Below are 20748 nucleotides of genomic sequence, written 5' to 3'. Positions count from 1 at the left end.
AGTTGTGTTGGTGGTGGGTAGTTCTTATAACTTTACTTGGTGAAAAAACTCTGTGACTCTTTCCCATTCTTTTTAATTTTAAATTAAATTCATATCTAAAATATAAGTGCCATTGATTTAGGTCACAAAAATTATAAATCTAAAGGAAATGTTAAGGAATTATTACACTAACCTCCTAGAATTGGTATAAGGATTAGTGAGTTCATACCTATAATGTGCTTAGAACAATAATTGGCACATAATAAACACTATATGTGTTTGTATTTATCACTATTACAAAGGCTAGAAAAGGTTGAAAACCACTAGTGAATCCTTGGATTTCCTGACTGAAATACACATTACACATTTTTCATTTTTCTTTCTTCTTTAAAAGCCCTCCAGAAACATTCTTATGTTATTGGTTATTATAATTTGTGTTTGAACATAACTAAACAATAGTCCAGGAGAAAACTCCAGGGAGATTTTTATAAAGTTAAGGGCTTCTTATATTTAACAGAACAAATTTAATGTATTAGTTAGCACAATAATTACTTTAAAAGCAATAAATATGAATGCAATAGTGTGAGTTTATGGATTTCAAGGCAGATGAAATTTCTTGAAATAAAATATATACTTAAAAACAGAATTGGTTTAGGTATATGTTGAAATGAAACAGCATAGTGCCTCTGGCTCTCTGACTCTAATCATCTTGGCTTCTATGAAAAGAAAATTGAATTTCTTATCTAAATATTGGATATTCCTTACCAACTAACTGAAAGTCAAAATTCTTTTCTGGATAAAACTTTAAATCACCAGGTATTATTCTGGGTTAATGAATCAAAGGACCACTATATATTATGTATTAAAATAACTTTCAGATAATCTCAGTTACTTTTATAAGTGTGGATGTGAAAATCCATATTTCAAAATCAAGAAATTGTTGGAAAGCTAGTGTGTAAATTAGAATTGACTGCTTCTCAATTTCTGAGAGTCAGCAAATTTTTACCATCATGAGATTATTTAACTCGAAGTAATTTATACCCTGAAATTGTTATTTTAAAATCTTAGATGATATAGTTTGGATTTTATAATTCTCAGTATTCCATACATTTCCAGTTGTGTAAATAAGTGAAGACCACCTGTATGTGAACAAGCAAAGGCTTTTTATTCAGAACTAGAGTCCATTACCATCACTTGCATTTGATAGGGATTTAAAGGCAGTAACGGAAGTGTAAAGCTTTAAAGTGGAAAAAAGAAAAGGCTTCAGGTATACCCTGAATGGAAGCTGTCAGCATGAGGAATCTGGAAACAGGCTAACTTAGAAGAAGAGCACCCTGTGTGATTGGCTAGGGAAGCATGTTTCATTTCCTCTGGTTGGTCTGAAGTTAGAAGCAGGGCAAAAATTAGGGAAGTTGGCAGTTATTGATCAAGTTTTGCCTTTTGGGGCTGATTGCTACAGAGGTTGTGGTTTGGCTTCCCTGCCTGGTTGCTACTAAGGATGTGGATCAGAGTTCTATGTTTTAGTTATGGCGTGGCCGTATTCCATTTGTATATTCAGCCTCTCACAGATATATACGTATTTCATTATAAAATTATTTCTACTATAAGGTCAAATATTAATCTATAGTAAAAGCTGTCCTTTAATTTATTAAAACTCTCTGATATTTATTTATATCTTACCTACCAACTAAAATGCACTGTAAGGTATGAATTTTCTCTTAAAGTAGATCAAATTCTTCAAAGACAACTCAGAGGTTTTCCCCCAACATCTCATAAAATAAAAAGCTAAGGTTGTTAATCAGTCAGTAAATACAGGCATACTTCAGAGACATTGCAAATTCAGTTCCAGACCACCACAATAAAGCTAATATTGGAATAAAGCAAGTCACATGAATTTTTTGGTTTCCCAGTGCATATAAAACTTATGTTTACACTATACTGTAGTCTAGTTAAGTGTGCAATAGTAATTTGTCTAAAAAGCAGTGTACATACCTTAATTTTAAAATACTTTATTGCTAAAAAATGCTATCATCTGACAATGCAGAATTGACACAAACTTTCAATTTGTCAAAAATGCAGTATCTGTGAAGCACAATAAAGCAAAGTGCAATTAAAAAACTTATGTCTAGGGCTTCCCTGGTGGCGCAGGGGTTGAGAGTCCACCTGCCTATGCAAGGGACACGGGTTCGTGCCCCGGTCTAGGAAGATCCCACATGCCACGGAGCGGCTGGGCCCGTGAGCCATGGCCACTGAGCCTGCGTGTCCGGAGCCTGTGCTCCGCAACGGGAGAGGCCACAACTTATGCCTATACTTAAATATTTAAAACATAGTTTCAGAAACTTATCATCCAAAATATAATGATGCTAGCTTTATTGCCCAAAATTAGTCAGTCTTTGCAACTCAGTCACTTCTGGTTACAAATTCATATGCTTAGGACAGGATTCTTCATATTCTACTCTGACTCCAGATTTAGAACACTCTGTGACCCCAATGAGATCACTGACCTGCTGGACGCTTGGCCCCCTCTAGCTGCTGCTGTTACTACCAATGTTCTGGCTTCAGCAGAAAAGGCCTGTATATCTTATAAAGATCTAAAAGTTCTTTTGACTTTATCTTCTAGTATTTATTTCTTAAAGATATTCTAGGATTGGGCTTCCCTGGTGGCGCAGTGGTTGAGAGTCTGCCTGCCGATGCAGGGGACAGGTTCGTGCCCCGTCTGGGAAGATCCCACATGCCGCGGAGCGGCTAGGCCCGTGAGCCATGGCCGCTGAGCCTGCGCGTCTGGAGCCTGTGCTCCGCAACGGGGGAGGCCACAACAGTGAGAGGCCCGCGTACCACAAAAAAACAAACAAACAAAAAAGATATTCTAGGATATTCACATGTTCATTTCCTCACCAACGAATAAGACAATTTTTGGATCCTATATGAGCAATACTAAAGTTATTTTTGTTAGAACAAATAACTAAATTTATAAAGCATTGTAAATCGATAAATACAACAAATGCAAAGAGTGGTGGAAAGTATATATTAAAATCAGTCATGTTTCAAAAGAACAACCGGAAAGCATGAGAAAAATGATGAAAGCATCTTCTAAGATAAATGTTGACACCAAAAAACATAAAATGTACTTCTTTAATATTAAAATTAAACTGAGGAATAAAAGAAAAATTGAGAGTTCATGTTTCTAGTTTTTTTTTATTCATAAAACTTTTATTCCACTTACATCAACTTAATACATATGTTCTGAACAATTATACTTGGATTGCTCATAAAGATTTCATAAAATATTAAATGAATCTAGCCACCATCTGAAGTTATTCCACTGTTCACTGTTTTTACAGAACATGCATGTTAGATAAGTTTCAAAGAAATCACAAAAGCAAAAATCATTTTTTGCTTTTTGGGGGCTTTTGTTCTACTTTTCTGCTTGATATCCATGAAATAATGGATATCAAGAAATTCATTTTAACACATCTTTACTTGTACATTTGTGCTTAGGTTGCTTAAAATATTTAAATGCAAATAAAATGAGTGTTACCAAACTAATGAAACAAAACAACAGGTAACTTTACAAACAATGGAATATGAATAATTTCTGCCCTTCTCCAGACAAAACTGGATCACAACTTTGTCTAAAGGAACACTTCTGCAGCTGTAGTCAAAGGAATGCGTGATGAGATTTTGTACTCCACAGATACACATGGTTCAAAATGTAATGAGGGCTTCCCTGGTGGCGCAGTGGTTGAGAGTCTGCCTGCCAATGCAGGGGACATGGGTTCGAGCCCTGGTCTGGGAAGATCCCACATGCCGCGGAGCAACTAGGCCCGTGAGCCACAACTACTGAGCCTGCGCATCTGGAGCTTGTGCTCCGCAACAAGAGAGGCCGCGACAGTGAGAGGCCCAAGCACTGTGATGAAGAGTGGCCCCCGCTCACCGCAACTAGAGAAAGCCCTCGCACAGAAATGAAGACCCAGCACAGCCAAAAATAAATAAATAAATTAATTAAAAAATTTTTTAAAAAAGTTATGAGAGAAAAAAATGTGAAGAAGGAACACTATATGTCAACAATTTCTGTCCTAGGTTTAAAAAAAAAAAAAAATGTAATGAAATCTTGGGTTAAATCCATTTCATCTGCCCTTACCAATAAAGGTCATTTTAAGACTTATATGTCCTCCAAGCTGCACACAGCCCAAACAATAAGATGTTTGCCTGAGTTATTTTCCAGGAATGTGCAGTCACCTGTGTCTAGCACAAGCTGAGCTGAGAGTCAGCTGTGTCAAGTTCCAGCTGAGCTGGTTAAGACTGACCCTCCAGCTGGACGTGCAGAAGTGTCCACTCAGTGACCTTTCGAATGTGCAGAGGCCTGTAGCTGAGTTACGCCTGTGCAGAACAATGATTATTGCACTTTTTTCCAATCACATTTCCCCAAGCTCCCCACACTCCCCGTGACTCAGACCACCCTGCTTCTTTATTCTTTATACACAAATACAACAATCCCCTTGCCTTAGGGGAGGCAGGTTTGAGCCTTGTTCTCCCATCTCCTCACTTGGGTGCCTTACCAATTAACTCTCTCTTTGCTACAAACCTCAGTGTCTCAGCCTTTTGGCTTGCTGTGCATCAGGCAAAACAAACATGTTTGGTAATAATATCCATGGGGGATCTATTTTTACTATAGTCCTATAATTTCTCCAAATCTTAAAATACCCACAACAACCAAATCTTTGACAGGAACCAATTTTATTTCCTATCCCGCATCAGGACAAACCAATAGGCATGCAGTTTTCTTTCCTTAGACATAGAAGCAGTTTTAACACAAGTCCTTGCAAAGCCACAACATAGCAAAAGTATTATGTATAAAAATTTCACATATCCATATTGATCACCTCAAGATGCAAGTAACTCTCAACAAAGTGGTTATAGAGGGAACATACCTCAACATAATAAAAGCCATATATGACAAGCCCACAGCTAACATCAAAGCTTTTCCTCTAAGATTAGGAACAAGACAAAGATGCCCACTCTCACTATTCTTATTCAACACAGTATTGAAAGCCCTAGACACAATAATCAAACAAGAAAAAGAAGTATAAGACACCCAAATTAGAAAGGAAGAAGTAAAACTGTAACTATTTGGGGCTTCCCTGGTGGTACAGTGGTTGAGAATCTGCCTGCTAATGCAGGGAACACGAGTTCAAGCCCTGGTCTGGGAGGATCCCACATGCCGTGGAGCAACCAGGCCCATGAGCCACAACTACTGAGCCTGCGCGTCTGGCACCTGTGCTCCACAACAAGAGAGGCTGCAATAGTGAGAGGCCCATGCACCGCGATGAAGAGTGGCCTCCGCTTGCCACAACTAGAGAAAGCCCTCACACAGAAACGAAGACCCAACACAGCAAAAATAAATAATTAATAAACTCCTACTCCCAACATCTTCTTTAAAAAAAAACAAAAAACTGTAACTATTTGCAGATGACATGATATTATATATAGAAAACCCAAAAGGCTCCACCAAAAAACTCTTGAGAACTAATAAATAAATTCAGTAAAGTTGCAGGATGCAAAATCAATATACAAGATCAGTTGCATTTCTCTACACTAATAACAAGTTATCAGAAAGAGAAATTAAGAAAACAATGCCATTTACAATTGCATCAAAAAGAATAAAATTCCTAGAAGTAAATTTAACCAAGGAGGTAAAAGACTTGTACTCGAAAAACTATAAGACATTGATGAAAGAAATTGAGGACAACACATAAAAAATGGAAAGCTATTCAATGCTCATGGACTACAGGAATTAATATTGTTAAAATGCCCATACTACACAAAGCAATTTACAGATTCAATGCAATCTTTACCAAAATTCCAATGGCATTTTTCACAAAAATAGAACAAACAATCTGAAAATTTTTATGGAACCACAAAAGACCCCAAAAAGCCAAAGCAACCTTGAGAAAGAACAAAGCTAAAGGCATTCATTATATGCTGCAATTTCAAACTACATGACAAAGCTATATTACTTGAAACAGTATGGTACTGGCATAAAAACAGACACATAAATCCATGGAACAGAGTAGAAAGCCCAGAAATAAACCAACACATATACAGTCAATTAATTTATGGCAAGGGAACCAAAAATAGGTAATAGGGAAAGGACAGTCTCTTCAGTAAATGGTGTTTGGAAAACTGGACAGCCACATGCAAAAGAATGAAACTGGACCACTATTTTAGGCCATACATAAGAATCAACTCAAAATGGATTAAAGACTTGAATATAAGACCTGGAATCATAAAACTCCTATAAGAAAACAGGCTTTAAGCTCCTTGACATAGGTCTTGGTGATGATTTTTTGGATTTGATACCAAAAGCAGGAATAAACAAGTGGTACTACATCAAACTAAAAGGCATCTGCATAGCAAAGGAAAACACCAACAAAATGAAAAGGCAAACAATGGAATGGAAAAAAAATATTTGCAAATCATATATCCAATAAAGGGTTACTATCCAAAATATATAAAGAATTCATACAACTCAATAGCAAAAAAGACAAATAATCTGATTAAGAAATGGGCAGGGAATCTGAATAGACATTTTTCGAAAGAAGACATACAGATGGCCAACAGATACATGAAATTGTGATCGACATCACTAATCATTAGGGAAATGCAAATTAAAACCAAAATGAGGTATCACCTCACACCAGTCAAAATGGTTGTTATCGGCTTCTGCCAGAAGCTGGAATTCACTGTCTCCCGGGTGAACAAGGCTGTTGCAATGAGGGTCGGCAAGTGCAGGTTTGCCCTCCTGCAGACATGGTGCGCAGAAAGTCAAAACAGAAGCCACCCCCCAGGAAGAAGATGACAGTCTCCCTAGATGCCCAGTTCACCTGCCCCTTCTGCAACCACGAGAAGTCTTGTGACATGAAAATGGACCGGGCCCACAACACTGGAGTCATCTCTTGTACCATGTGCCTAGAAGAATTTCAGATGTCCATCACTTATCTGTCAGAACCAGTGGACGTGTACAGCAATTGGATAGATGCCTGTGAGGCAGCCAATCACTAGCAACACAGAGGACCCACCCCCTTGGCAGCCTCACCTGCTGGGTACCAATCCAGAGACATTCCAGGGTCCAGGGTGTGGGTCCAGGGCCTTTGCAGCCCTGTGTGTATGTGGAATTGGCATGGATGTGGGTGTGGGTGTAAGTGTGGGTGTGGCTGCAGGTGTGACTCTGGCGGTGTCCTCGTGAGCATGGGGTAGTGTTGAAGGGTTGCTGTGCTCCAGGGTCCTGAACTGCTTCCCTTGACTCCAAAAGCCTTTGACTTGCTCCCTCCTCTGGCACCTGGCCCCCTGGCTTTGGGGTCTTGGCTCCTCCAGGGACCTGTGTCCTGACATCCTAGGTGAGGGCAAGCCCAGCAGAGGCTGCCTCAGGACTCTCCAGCATCTTCCCCCACCTCACCAGCACTTGTCCATTTGAACTGGACTGACTACCCATCCTCCTTCCCTGCCTTCCAAGGCCTGTGGCCTGGGATTCAAGCCACAGCCCCACAGGCCCCCTGGCAGAGTGGCCTGTTTTCATGTTTGGCCACTTTTGTAGAGGAGGGAGGGGCTGGGTTGGGGATAGCTGTCAGTCACTGGCCCTTAAATAAAGCAGCCAACACACACACACACACACACACACACAAAAATGGTTATTATCAAAAAGGTAAGAAATAACAAGTGTTCATGAGGATATAAAGAAAAGGGAATCCCTGTGCTCTGTTACTGAGAATGTAAATTGGTGCAGCTATTAGGGAAAACAGTATGGCGTTCCCTCAAAAAATTAGAAATAGAACTACCATATGATCTAGAAATTCCACTTCTGGATATTTATCCAAAGGAAACTTGAAAAGTTATCTGCTCCCCCACATTCACTGCAGCATTATTTACAATAGTCAAGACATGGAAGCAAACTAAGTGTCCATCAATGGATGAATGGACAAAGAAAATATGGTATGTATATATACAATGGAATATTATTTAGCTATAAAAAAGAAGGAAATCTTGTCATTTGCAACAACCTGGATGGAACCTGAGGGCATTATGCTAAGTGAAATAAGTCAGAGAAAGACATACCATACAATCTCACTTATATGTAGAATCTAAAAAACAAAAAACAACAACAACAATGAATGCATAAATACAGAGATCAGGTTGGTGGTTTCCAAAGGGGAAACAGGGGGTGGGGGATGTGAAATGGATGAAGGGCACCAAAAGGTACAAACTTCCAGTTATAAAATAAATAAGTCATGGGATATAATATATAGCATGGCAACTATAGCTAATAATATGGTATAAGCATACCTTGTTCTATTGCACTTGAATTTACTGCACTTCACAGATATTACATTTTTTACAAAAATGCAGGTTTGTTGCAATCCTGCATTGTCAGATAATGGTTAGCATTTTCAGCAAAAAGTATGTTTTAATTAAGGTATGTACATTATTTTTTTAGACATAATGTTATTGCACACTTAATAGACTACAGTATCGTATAAACATAACTTTTATATGTCCTGGGAAACCAAAAAATTTATGTGACTCACTTTATTGTAATGATAACTTTACTGCTGTGGTCTGGAACTGAACCCACAATATCTCCAAGATATGCCTGTATTGTATATATATATATATATATTTTTTTTTTTTTTCTTGCGTTATGCGGGCCTCTCACTGTCGTGGCCTCTCCCATTTGCGGAGCACAGGCTCCGGACGCGCAGGCCCAGCGGCCATGGCTCACGGGCCCAGCCGCTCCGCGGCACGTGGGATCCTCCCGAAACGGGGTACGAACCCGCGTCTCCTGCATCGGCAGGCGGACTCTCAAGCACTGCGCCACCAGGGAAGCCCTGCCTGTATTGTATATTTGAAAGTTACTGAGAGAGTAGACCTTAAAACTTCTCATCACAGGAAAAAAAAATTATATGTGGTGATGAATGTCAACTAGACACTGTGGTAATCATTTTACAATATATATACATATCAAATCACTATGTTTTACACCTTGAAACTAATGTCATATGTCAATTATATCTCAATTTAAAAAAATCTAATTGGCAATAGCCAAATGATAAAATAGCTAGGAAAAGGTAACAAAAGTTCAAAACCTATATGAAGAAACAACAAAATTTATTTCAGCAAGATAAAATATCTTGTTAAAACAAGAGCTGAATAAATTAAAAAACAAAGCAAGTCAGAATGAAAAATTTAAAAAAAAGAAGGGCTTCCCTGGTGGCACAGTGGTTGAGAGTCTGCCTGCCAATGCAGGGGGACACGGGTTCATGCCCCGGTCTGGGAGGATTCCGCATGCCGCAGAGCGGCTGGGCCCGTGAGCCATGGCCGCTGAGCCTGTGCGTCCGGAGCCTGTGCTCCCCAACGGGAGAGGCCACAGCGGTGAGAGGCCCGTGCACAGCAAAAAAAAATAAAATTAAATAAAATTAAAAAAAAAAAAAAGAAAAAGAAAGAAAGAAAAGGGAAAAAGCAGGTAAATTTCTAAATGTTAACTGACTCTATTCCCCTATCATTAAACATAAAAACCTTATGGGAAAAAATAGAAATTCAAATAAAATTAACATACTTGTCATAAAAAAAATCTATCTGTGGGGAAGTATGGATAACAAATGTGTAAATTTCAGAATGAGATAGACAAAAGTTGGGAGACTGGTTAATTTTCCCCTCCTTCTCCTGCTTCAGACTTGTCCACTTGGGCATCCAATGTTCACAATGTCAAGCTGCCTCTCAGTCACTGCATTGTTAGCATGCTGTCTTTGTGTGATTCTTTACTTAACATATCAAGCTCAGCAATGGCTTCATCAAAAGCTGACTTAACAATCTTAAGTCTATTGACAGATGAATATGTAAAGAAAATGTGGTATACATATACAATGGAATACTATTTAGCCATTAAAAAGAAGGATATTCTACCATTTGCAAAAACATGGATGGACCTTGAGTGCATTACGCTAACTGAAATAAGTCAGACTGAGAAAGAAAAATATCATATGACCTCACTTATATGTGAAATCTAAAATAAACTCATAGAAACTGAGTCAGAATTGTGGTTGCTGGGGGCGGGGGCATAATTGGGTGAAGATGGTCAAATGGTATAAATTTCCAGTTGTAAGATAAATAAGTTCTGGGGTATAATGTACAACACGATGACTATAGTTAACAGTACTGTATATTTAAAAGTTGCTAAGACAGTAAATCTTAAAAGTTCTCATCACAAGGAAAAAAAAATTATAATTATGTGAGGTGATGGATGTTAGCTCAACTTACTATGATAATCATTTTGCAACATATACATTTTTTAAAGCTTTATGTTGTACACCTTAACACATATAGTGTTATATTTGAATTATATTTAAATAAAACTGGAGGGGAAAAGAGCTCTCTTTGCAAGAGAGCAGGCTTTATCCAGGAAGTTTAGAATTGCACAATAGAACAGAGAACTTACAGCCCAGATCCAATACAATAGGATGTTTTTGGTTGCATTTTCTGTTTCTGACTTGGAAAGCTTCTTGGTAGCCTTGCTGTGACTGCTCCATAATCCTTTCTTGTCATCACCAGCAGTAAACTGACCAAGTAACAGTAGTAGTCTCCTTTCATTTTCAAGTAGAAGACTTTGCTCTGGGTTTGTGAAATACTGGGGATGAAGAATTTTTTCCAAAAGAGACAGTAAATCATTTTCAGATATCTCGGAGATCACTTTCAATTTTCTCTCTGTATTCTCAAGCCATTGGAACCTTCCATCATTTTCTCAGTACTTGAGACAACCCTCCAAGATGATCTATGGGCTCCAGAACATTTTCATAAGCTACTGAGAGAAGATTAATTTGGCTTCTTGCTCAGTTACAGACTTCACGCAGGCTGCCATGTCAACATATCACTCAGCTTGCTTGCTCAGTTTGGCCTCTGCACCAGCATGTTTTCATCCGTGACTGGAAGCTTGTGCCAGAAGTGGATGGTGGTGGATGGAGAGGAGTCCTGCTGGCTCTGAGCAATGGCAGTGGGGAGGCTGAAACTGTTCCTGGATCTCGCTGCTCACAGGCTCTGTGTTTCTGTCTTCAATTTGTGGCAAAGTGAATATGAAAGAAGTAATAATTGTGTTACGCCTTGATCCTTAAATTCATTATAGTAGGTTCTTTTTCCTTGTGGAGGATTCCAAACTGATCCTATGAACTCTTGCAGAAATTTCAGCTCAGGAAATGATAAATGTTTATCCCATCACCAACCTCCTTAGTAAATTTTTCTCCAGTCTTTTACAGGGTTTGGGAATAATTCTCACTTATTCAGGTGATCGCCTGGGTTTGACTGCCTTGGGTCACTCTGTTTCCTTCTAAATCACTTTTACCACAAGTACTGTAACCTCCATAGTTACAACAAAGTTGTATATAATACAACAAAAGTTGTACATAATCAGCATTTCCTATAATTAATGATATCACTTAATTCTTAAATTCACCTTTGTGGACAAAGAATGTTGCCTGTGATATCAAAAACAATAGACTTGGGCTTCCCTGGTGGCGCAGTGGTTGAGAGTCTGCCTGCCGATGCAGGGGGACATGGGTTCATGCCCCAGTCTGGGAAGATCCCACATGCCGCAGAGCGGCTGGGCCCGTGAGCCATGGCCGCTGAGTCTGCGCGTCTGGAGCCTGTGCTCCACAACGGGGGAGGCCACAACAGTGAGAGGCCCACATACCACAAAAAAAAAAAAAAAAAAAAAATTCTTTTGGCCCCAGGGGAGCCACTAGCCACTGCAGCAGGCCCCACACCCTGAGGGGATTCAGGTTGGAGAAAGCAGAATACTGGACCTAGATAATTAAGGTGTCTATCAAAGGAAGGATTTCAATGAGCTCAGACTCTCTTGCATCTTCCCATACATAGAAAAGCACTAAATTCATGAACAGGAGACTTCTGGTGTTTCTTTAATTAATAGTAATCTTTTCATGTTCTAACTACCTGGTTTTTTTGTTTGTTTGTTTGTTTTTTGGCAAAAACTTCTGTATATTCTTGCTCCTCTCTTACCTCTTCAGAATAGTCCCTCAGGGCTATCTGAGAGCCTATCTCCCCAGCTTAAGTCCTCGGTATGTCTGCCAAATAAAACATAATTCTCAACTTTTAGGTTGTGCATTTTTTTTCAGTCAATACCTAATTAATGCAAATATTTCAAAAAATGAATGTTTTTCTTGAAAGTAACATGCAGTTTACTCAGCCATTGAAAGGAACGAAACTGGGTCATTTTTAGAGACATGGATGTACCTAGAGAGTGTCATACAGAGTGAAATAAGTCAGAAAGAGAAAAACAAATACCGTATGCTAACACATATATATGGAATCTAGAAAAATGGTATAGATGATCTTATTTGCAAAGCAGAAATAGAGACACAGATGGAGAGAACAAATGTATGGATACCAAGGGGGAAAGGGGAGGGGGGTGGGAGGAACTGGGAGACTGGGATTAACACATATACACTACTGGTACTATTAGACAACTAATGAGAACATAATGTATAGCACAGGGAACTCTACTTAGTGTACTGTGGTGACCTAAATGGGAAGGAAACCCAAAAAAGAGGGGATACATGTTTATGTATAGCTGATTCATTTTGCTGTACAGTAGAAACTAACACATTGTAAAGCAACTATACTCCAATAAAATTTAATTAAAAAAAGAAAGTAACATGCAGTATGTACTTTTTATTCTTCTACCCTATGTTAGAAGAATGAACAAAACTTTGTTACTCTTTTCAGAATATACTATTTCAACATGATAATTTAGCAAAATGTGGCATAAAATTTTGAGATTAACATATAATTTGTAATTTTATACATTAAAAAATCCACAAAATAAAATATTTTATAATTTTTGAATATATTCATAGTAAAGCCAACTGTGTTGAATAAAGTCAGATATATTAAAGGGACAACAAATTAGAATCCATCTAGCTGTCAGAAAAAAGAATCATTATTGCAAACCCAAATCATCATAAATCACAGTAATGAGCCTCAGGTAGAACTATTACATTGTATTATGCTGCAGTATTTCAGGTCCTTAAAATAAGTAAAATTGCATGTATTTTAATATAAAAAGATACCATATACCAATCCTCTAAGTTATTGCTTTCCACCACGATGATGGATTTATGTTAATCTTTTCATCCTCTTTTGAGTAGTTAAATCTACAATTGTCAAAAACAGCAAAGGTTAAGTAGGCTAGACTTCTGAGTAATATTCTCAGTAATCTGTTGACCAAGATGGCCTGAGGCCTTTAAAGTTCCCCTCAGTTTGACTAAATTGTAAACAGGTTTTTTTTTTAAGACTATAAACTTCTGACCTCCCTTTTCTTAGAGCAAGTACTCTAGAAAGCTTTCAATCATAAATTATTTCTCTGTCCCTTTGAGATATAAATTTTCTCCTAGGCTTTTGTCCATTTTACAACTCAAGAATGTCTTTCTCAGGGACCTGGGAGCCATTCCTTTGAAATGTAATCATCAAGAAAGATAGGGACACTATCTCCCAGTCTTTGTGGGAGGATAGAAGCCTATCTTCCATAAGTTCCAATTAGCAAACACAGATGGCCTAACACATTGACCAACCTCCTCTAAAGTCCTCCAGTAGTTTTCCATCAGCTTGCCCCAGGGCTTAAAAATCCTCTGGCCTTTTGTTCCCCAGAATTGGGTTTAATCTCTCTACCCTGTTGCAACAGCCTCGAATAATGTCTTTCTTTCCTGCTTAACTCTGTCCAGTACAATTTTTCTTCCATGATCAAGTGGGACACCCCAGGGATGCAAGGATTCTTCACTATATGCAAATCAATCAATGTGATACATCATATTAACAAATTGAAGGATAAAAACCATATGATCATCTCAATAGATGCAGAAAAAGCTTTTGACAAAATTCAACACCGATTTATGATAAAAATCCTCCAGAAAGTGGGCAGAGAACCTACTTCAACATAATAAAGGCCATATATGACAAACCCACAGCAAACATCATTCTCAATGGTATAAAACTGAAAGCATTTCCAGTAAGATCAGGAACAAGAAAGGATGTCCACTCTTGCCACTCTTATTCAACATAGTCTTGGAAGTCCTAACCATGGCAATCAGAGAAGAAAAATAAAAGGAATCCAAATTGGAAAAGAAGAAGTAAAAATGTCACTGTTAGCAGATGACATGATACTATACACAGAAAATCCTAAAGATGCCACAGAAAACTACTAGAGCTAATGTATGAATTTGGTAAAGTTGCAGGATACAAAATTAATGCACAGAAGTCTCTTGCATTCCTATATACTAACAAGGGAAGATCAGAAGAGAAAGTAAGGTAACAATCCCATTTACCATTGCAAAAAAAGAATAAAATACCTAGGAATAAGGAGATAAAAGACCTAAGGAGGTAAAAGACCTGTACTCAGAAAACCATAAGATGCTGATGAAAGAAATAAAAAATGACACAAACAGATGGAGAGATATATCATGTTCTTGGATTAGAAGAATCAGTATTGTGAAAATGACTATAGCAACAGGAGTTTTGTAGATGTCTTTATCAAGTTTAAGTAAGTTTCTTTCAATTCCCAGTTTGCTGGCAGTTTTATCAGCAATGGAGTTTGGATTTTGTCAATTGCATTTCTGTGTGTCTATTGGGATGATCGTGTGTTTTTTTTCTGAACATTGGTTAGTTATCAAATGTTCAAACAACCTTTCCTTCTCAGATAAAATCCACTTGTTCATGATATATTCAACTTATGTATTATTGGATTTGGTTTGCTAACATTTTATTAAGGATTCATTTTTCATCTATATTCTTAAAGCATATTGTGTAGTTGTTTTATTCTTTTTTGATTTTTTTGTTTGTTTTTAAATGCTGGTGTCATCAAATGAATTGGGTAGTATTCAGTCCTCTTCAGTTTTCTAGGGGAGTTTATGTAGAATTGATATTATTTCTCCAAATGTCTGGTAGAATTTCCTGACGTTTTCTTTGTGTTAAGAAATGCAAATTCAATGCAAATTCAATTCTTTAATAGATATAAGGCTTTTAAGATTATCTAGTTTTTCTTGAGTGAGCCTTTAATAGTTTATGTCATTCAAGGAATCTATTTTCTCTCAGTAGTCAAATATATTGGCATAGAGTTGTTTATAATATTCCCTAAATATATCTACTGAATCTGTAGTGATGTCATCTCTCTTTATTCCTAATTTGTGTTTTCTCTCTTTTTTCTTGGTTAATCTAGTTAGATGTTTATCAATATTATTAGTCTTCTCAAAGAACCAGCTTTTGGTTACATCATTTTATCCTGTCTTACATTTGTTTCAGGCATCCTACTCTGTCCCTGTTAATCCATCTTGACCAGAAGCAGAGGTCTTAGCATGTGTGTTTTATAATTGATTTGAATCCTTTCTTCATAAAGTCAGGAAATAAATTCACACCCACTCAACACATTCACATACATGCACGTATACACACACACACACACACAAGTAAATGAACAAAATCTAAATAACTATTCTCACCATGTAATGTCTTTTATTCTCATTCAGCTTAATGCTGTAATGCTAACTTCTATTACTCCTGGACCTCTGTATCTTACCTGCCCTGTCCAATTCAAACTAATACCATATTCTGTCACCTCACTTTTCATTTGCCCTCAGAACACATATTAATAGGTATTCGTCACTCTAGACTATTGTTTAAGCCAACAACATGTCATACCCTTTAGGTCTGTCATTTCCCAGAACCACTGTTTTCTCAATATGTCTTATGCCATTTGCCCCATAACCTGACCTAAATATGCCTATCCTGACTGCAAGAATTTTGATAATATCTATAAAATATAATGATATTAAGAAAACTTAATTCTGAGAAAGAACACATATACAATTTATGGGGGCAGAAAGAGAGTATACGAGAAGATAACAGCAAGGGCAAAAATGCAGAAATAGTGTTTTTCAACTAATGACAATATAATTTAACGTAACTTTTTATCCTTTGTAAGTGAAACCGAGTAGGACCCTTTGGGGCTCCTGGGCATGGAAGCCTTTCTGTGTCCCCCGTTCCTTATCTTTAGGGAAAAGACTCCAGCCTCCATGACCTTCCCTAAGTCCCAAAGGGCAGATTTGAACAGTTGCTACAAGGAAGGGAGGGGATGCAGAGACAAGGGAGGAGTAGCCAAAAAACAATAGTGCAGGCTTGGGACAGCGTCTTGGTTCCACCTCAAGGGATACACATAATATCTTTGCGCTCTTTACAGAACTAAAACCCCCGAACAAATGGATGATGTCAGCATTCTTCATTCCAGAGAAGACCACCTGAGGCCAGATTAAAGGAGTGCAGGTCCTACACACACCCTAATCTCATCAGCAACCCCACCCTTGAATCATTGCTATAAAACTCCTCCCTCGTTGGAACACACAGTTTTTGAGGCAGGAGCCTGCTGTGTCCCCCTTTGCTGGCAAAACAACAAAGCTATTCTTTTCTACTTCACCCCAAACTCTGTCTTCAATATTCAATTCAGCACCTGTGCACAGAGGCTGAGTTTTTGGCATCATAAGTACCATTACTAACATGATTTTTAAATGTCAAAATTTTTGTGGAAAAGTTATGTGATGCTATTAAATTCAAAAGAACAGTATGTTCATGTTCATGATTCATATTCTCTGCAGGAATACTGACTTTGAAAAATATGAGATTTTACATAAGTGCTGCCATATTGCTCTATTAATGGAAATATATCCATGTTTTATCTCAGATTTTTTAAATAAAATGTTTTTTGAAAATAAATAATATCCCAATTAGATTATATAAATCTATATTTACCTAGTCATGTATGCCTAATTACAATTTAGGAGCATATATCCAAAGCCAGAAAGAAAAGTCTGTTGATTCCCAAAATGGTCTTTGGAGTTGGTGAACTATTTCATTCAAATATATTGTGAGGACACTTATCATCCTACTCAGTTCTAAACAAATTCACTGACAGCTTTCCAAAACTTTTATAGAAAATATACAACAATCTTAAACGTAGGCCCATCCCTCAGTAAGAATATAATCTGATTTCTTTCCCAAGCAGAGTTAGTAGCACCCTCAACTCTGTCCCCAGTGGCACTTTGAACTGTCAAGGAGGAAAAAGTTTTCCTCTGCTCTTCTAGGTTCTTCTGGCTGGTCTAAGAATTAACTTGACACAGGACAGATTAACAGGAGAAAAGCAAGCAAAGTTTAATAACATATATACCTAAGAAATCCAGGAAAACTGAGTAAATCACAAAAATGGCCAAAGTCCTTACCTTAAATACCTTCCTCACCTAAAGAGGATGCTAGGGTGGGGAGAGTCAGCTTTGGGAGGTTACCAGGCAACTGGGTGACTGCGATGCAGATTTAAGTCTTGCCTTCTCCATTGATAAGACTTTTGAGAGACTTGGTCATCTTCCTATTCCAGGACAAAGAGAGAGACATCCTTACAAATGGGAATTTCCCTTACAAATGTAAATGTTTCTTACAAAGGGGCAACTCCTGCTTGGTGTTCAGAGCCTTTCAGAGTGCCACTTCTCAGAATGTAACCGGCTAAAAACGATTAATATGCTAAAGAGATATATTTTAGGGTGACAAATTTTCCTCCTCTGCAGAACAAGTTCTTTCTATTTCAAAAGTGCTTGCTTGACTCTATATGTTTTGTTTTTGTTTTTAAGTAGTGAGAAATAACTCTCCCCAACTAGATTAGAACCTCTTTAAAGGGAGGGAACATGTTTATTTTCATCTTTATCCTTATGCTCTGCAGGGTGTCTGACCTATGTTTAGAGACTCAATAACTTTCTACTGAGTCCATGAATGAATTAGAGGATAAATAAACAAAATAATAAATAGATTTAATACAAATAAAGATATCCTATGGCTTCACAGAAATCCAACATTCACATCTCTTTCATATAAGCACATTGTTTTTCAGGATTTATTTTCTTTTCAGATATAATATAGATATATAGATATATATGATATATATATGAATAATTAACTCTCTCAGAGATACTGTTAATCAGAACTCATTTCTTCCTTCCGAATCAAGTGCATGACTCAGCTCCTAAATTATCCGTGGTAAAAAGGTACTGGATCTAAAACAAAGGTGTCTGAAATTCTTTGAGCAAATTTTAGCTCTGAAACTATTCTTAGAAAATGGTGGTTGGGCATCCAAAAAAATCAAGCCACTTTATTTACTTCATTTTTCAAAGTAAATGGATCTGTTTATGTTAATAGAAACTAGAAAATGCCATGAACATTTTTTTTAATATGTGGCAGAGAATACGCTATTTATTCACCCAATTATTTCATATTCTCACAAGCACAGCTAAGCTTCACTTCCCAGCCTCCCTGCATCTAGAGACCATCATATGGACAATTCTCTCTGACAGAATGTGAGCAGCTGGGTTGCATCACTTGTAGCCTGACGAAGTAAAGATCAGGTGTGCCTTTTCTGTGCTCTGTGTTCTCCTTCCATGCTGTTGGAATAGACTCCAAGATAACAAAGTTGTAAGATGGAAGGGTTTGGGCCTCTTAGGCCCTACCTGGAAAGGAGCTGTGCAGGACAGCAGCTCAAACTGCAACTTGCTATAGCCTTAGCAGGAAGTACACCTTTGTTATTTAAAGCCACTAAGGTAAGAGTTTGATATTTTTTTTCCCTCAGCATAGCTAAAGCTACTTTGTCTAATAAAGTTAAAACTCACTAATATTAAGTAAAATAACCTCTGCTGTTGGAATAACTATAATTGCAATAAGTATAATTTGAGGGATAAATCCTTTTATTTTTCAATAATACTTTAGATTTAGTAACTGACTCAATGCCATAGCTTAAAACTTGTTCAGATTGTTCATTTTTTTAAAAAGCTATATGATTACATTTCATCTTTTTAATTGGAAATAAAGGCAAAAAGCAAAATTGCAATGGAATAATAATTACTAAAATGTTTCTACAGGGAAAACATTTTCTAAGCGGGAAAATATCACTTTGGGTGATGCTATTCTCACCTCTCTTCCTTAACTGTCACCTTAGTATTATCATAAACATTAATGACACTGACTAAGCTTCTTCCCATTTTTCTAATCCTTTATGGAGGTTTGCCCTCTCCACAGTTTTACTTTTAATAAATGCCCAGGGAAGTAGATTGTCCAGCTGTGATAACACCTGAACTGAGTCTATATCTCAAGAATGTTTTCTCAATTTGAACATAAAAACAGGATTCTAATCCTTTTCTATGATGAGCAGACATTCACCTTCTAAAAAATCTGATTTTGGTATACCTTTCAGCCAACTTTGACAAAACTCCACAATTTAAATGTGTAATATTATAACACTTCAAAATATAAAGTCAAATCAAAAATCAAATTCTAAGTAAGAAACATCTGAAGTAAAGAGTGATTCATGGTTTTACTTCTAATGTTTTTTGTACATGGATTGATCTAGTTTAATTTAAGGCTAGTAAAATGGTAATTATATGATCTTAATTTAAAAGTGTATTTTCTTCAGAGGAACTTAAATGAATTTCTAGTTGTAATTTTATTAATGCTGCAGTTAGGTAATCTTGTCTTTATTTAACTGAAGGACAATTTTAACTTCCAAAAGTATATGACAGCAATACAAAATACCCAAGATTTCCAAAGACTGAAGCTATGAGCAACATTAATACATGAGGAGTTATATTAGGATATAACCTTGCTAAAATGGGGAAATTGATTAAATAGGAATATAAACAAATAAGCTAGATCTGTTTCAGATTCTGATTCCAAAGTAAGTTGGATGATTTTATGTCAGCCCCCTTGATCAATCTAAATGAGCATCTCTTTATAAAATGAGAGGGGTAAATCAAGACAAACTCTCACAGCAACAAAATGCAAATCTAGCAATAATTTTCTCTCTGGGTCCAAATTGGAAACGATAGAGAAGAAAACAAGCCTAATCATGTCTTGTTACCTAACTAAATCTGGGTACAACAAGGCAATGGTAGTGATAATAATAATAACAACAACAATAAAAAATACACACACTCACACACACAGACACCTGCACACACCAGGCTACACCATGCCTTCTCAATGCCTTGCAGGTGTCAAAGTGAGCTTCTGTAATTCCTCTATTTTTTATTCGCTTGAATTTTTATGTCTTTTAATTTTAATTTACATATAATAAATTTGCTCTTTTTTGGTGTAGAAGTCTATGAGTTTTAATGAAGGCATAAAGTCTTAGAACAACCACCACAATCGAGAAACAGAACAATTCTATCAGTCAAAGAAAATTTTCCCACATTGCCCCTTTGTGGTCAACATCTCACACGCTCCCAATCCCTAGAACCTGCTACCTACTGATTTCTTTTCTGTGCTTATAGTTTTGCCTTTTCCAGAATGTTTATACTGTCAATGAAAAATTAATTAATAGTCAGTCTAAGAAAGAAGTAGGGAATTTTATTCGAGCCAACCTGAGGGTTATAACCTGGCAGACAGTCTTTCAGAAAGCCCTGAGGATTGTTCCACTGGTTAGAGGTCAAAGCACAGTTATATACATTTTCAGAACAAAGGGTCACACATCAAAGTAACAGATTGACAGTTTACATAGTCCAGATCTGCACATACAAGGTGAGTAGTGGGTCATCGTGACCCCTTACAGGATTTAGAAAGGAATGTTATCTCTTAAGGAGTTACCTTGCTGGCACGAGGAGAAAATTGCTCTTTTCAGTTGAGCAGGCATTC

At 37.2% G+C, this 20748-nt stretch overlaps 2 pseudogenes; one reads left to right on the top strand and one right to left on the bottom strand.

Moving 5' to 3' along the window:
- Positions 1-6789: 6789 nt before the first annotated feature.
- Positions 6790-7041, top strand: LOC103074275 (transcription elongation factor 1 homolog pseudogene; annotated as a pseudogene).
- A 2635-nt stretch (positions 7042-9676) lies between these two features.
- The window catches only part of LOC103074001 (14-3-3 protein zeta-like), a 111376-nt pseudogene continuing 100304 nt past the window's right edge, over positions 9677-20748 (bottom strand).

Source organism: Lipotes vexillifer, unplaced genomic scaffold (assembly GCF_000442215.2).
Source record: "Lipotes vexillifer unplaced genomic scaffold, Lipotes_vexillifer_v1.1 scaffold190, whole genome shotgun sequence".
In the NCBI taxonomy this organism is placed as follows: Eukaryota; Metazoa; Chordata; class Mammalia; order Artiodactyla; family Lipotidae; genus Lipotes; species Lipotes vexillifer.
Note: the sequence above shows the minus strand (reverse complement) of the source record. Positions and strands in the feature narration are given on the sequence as shown.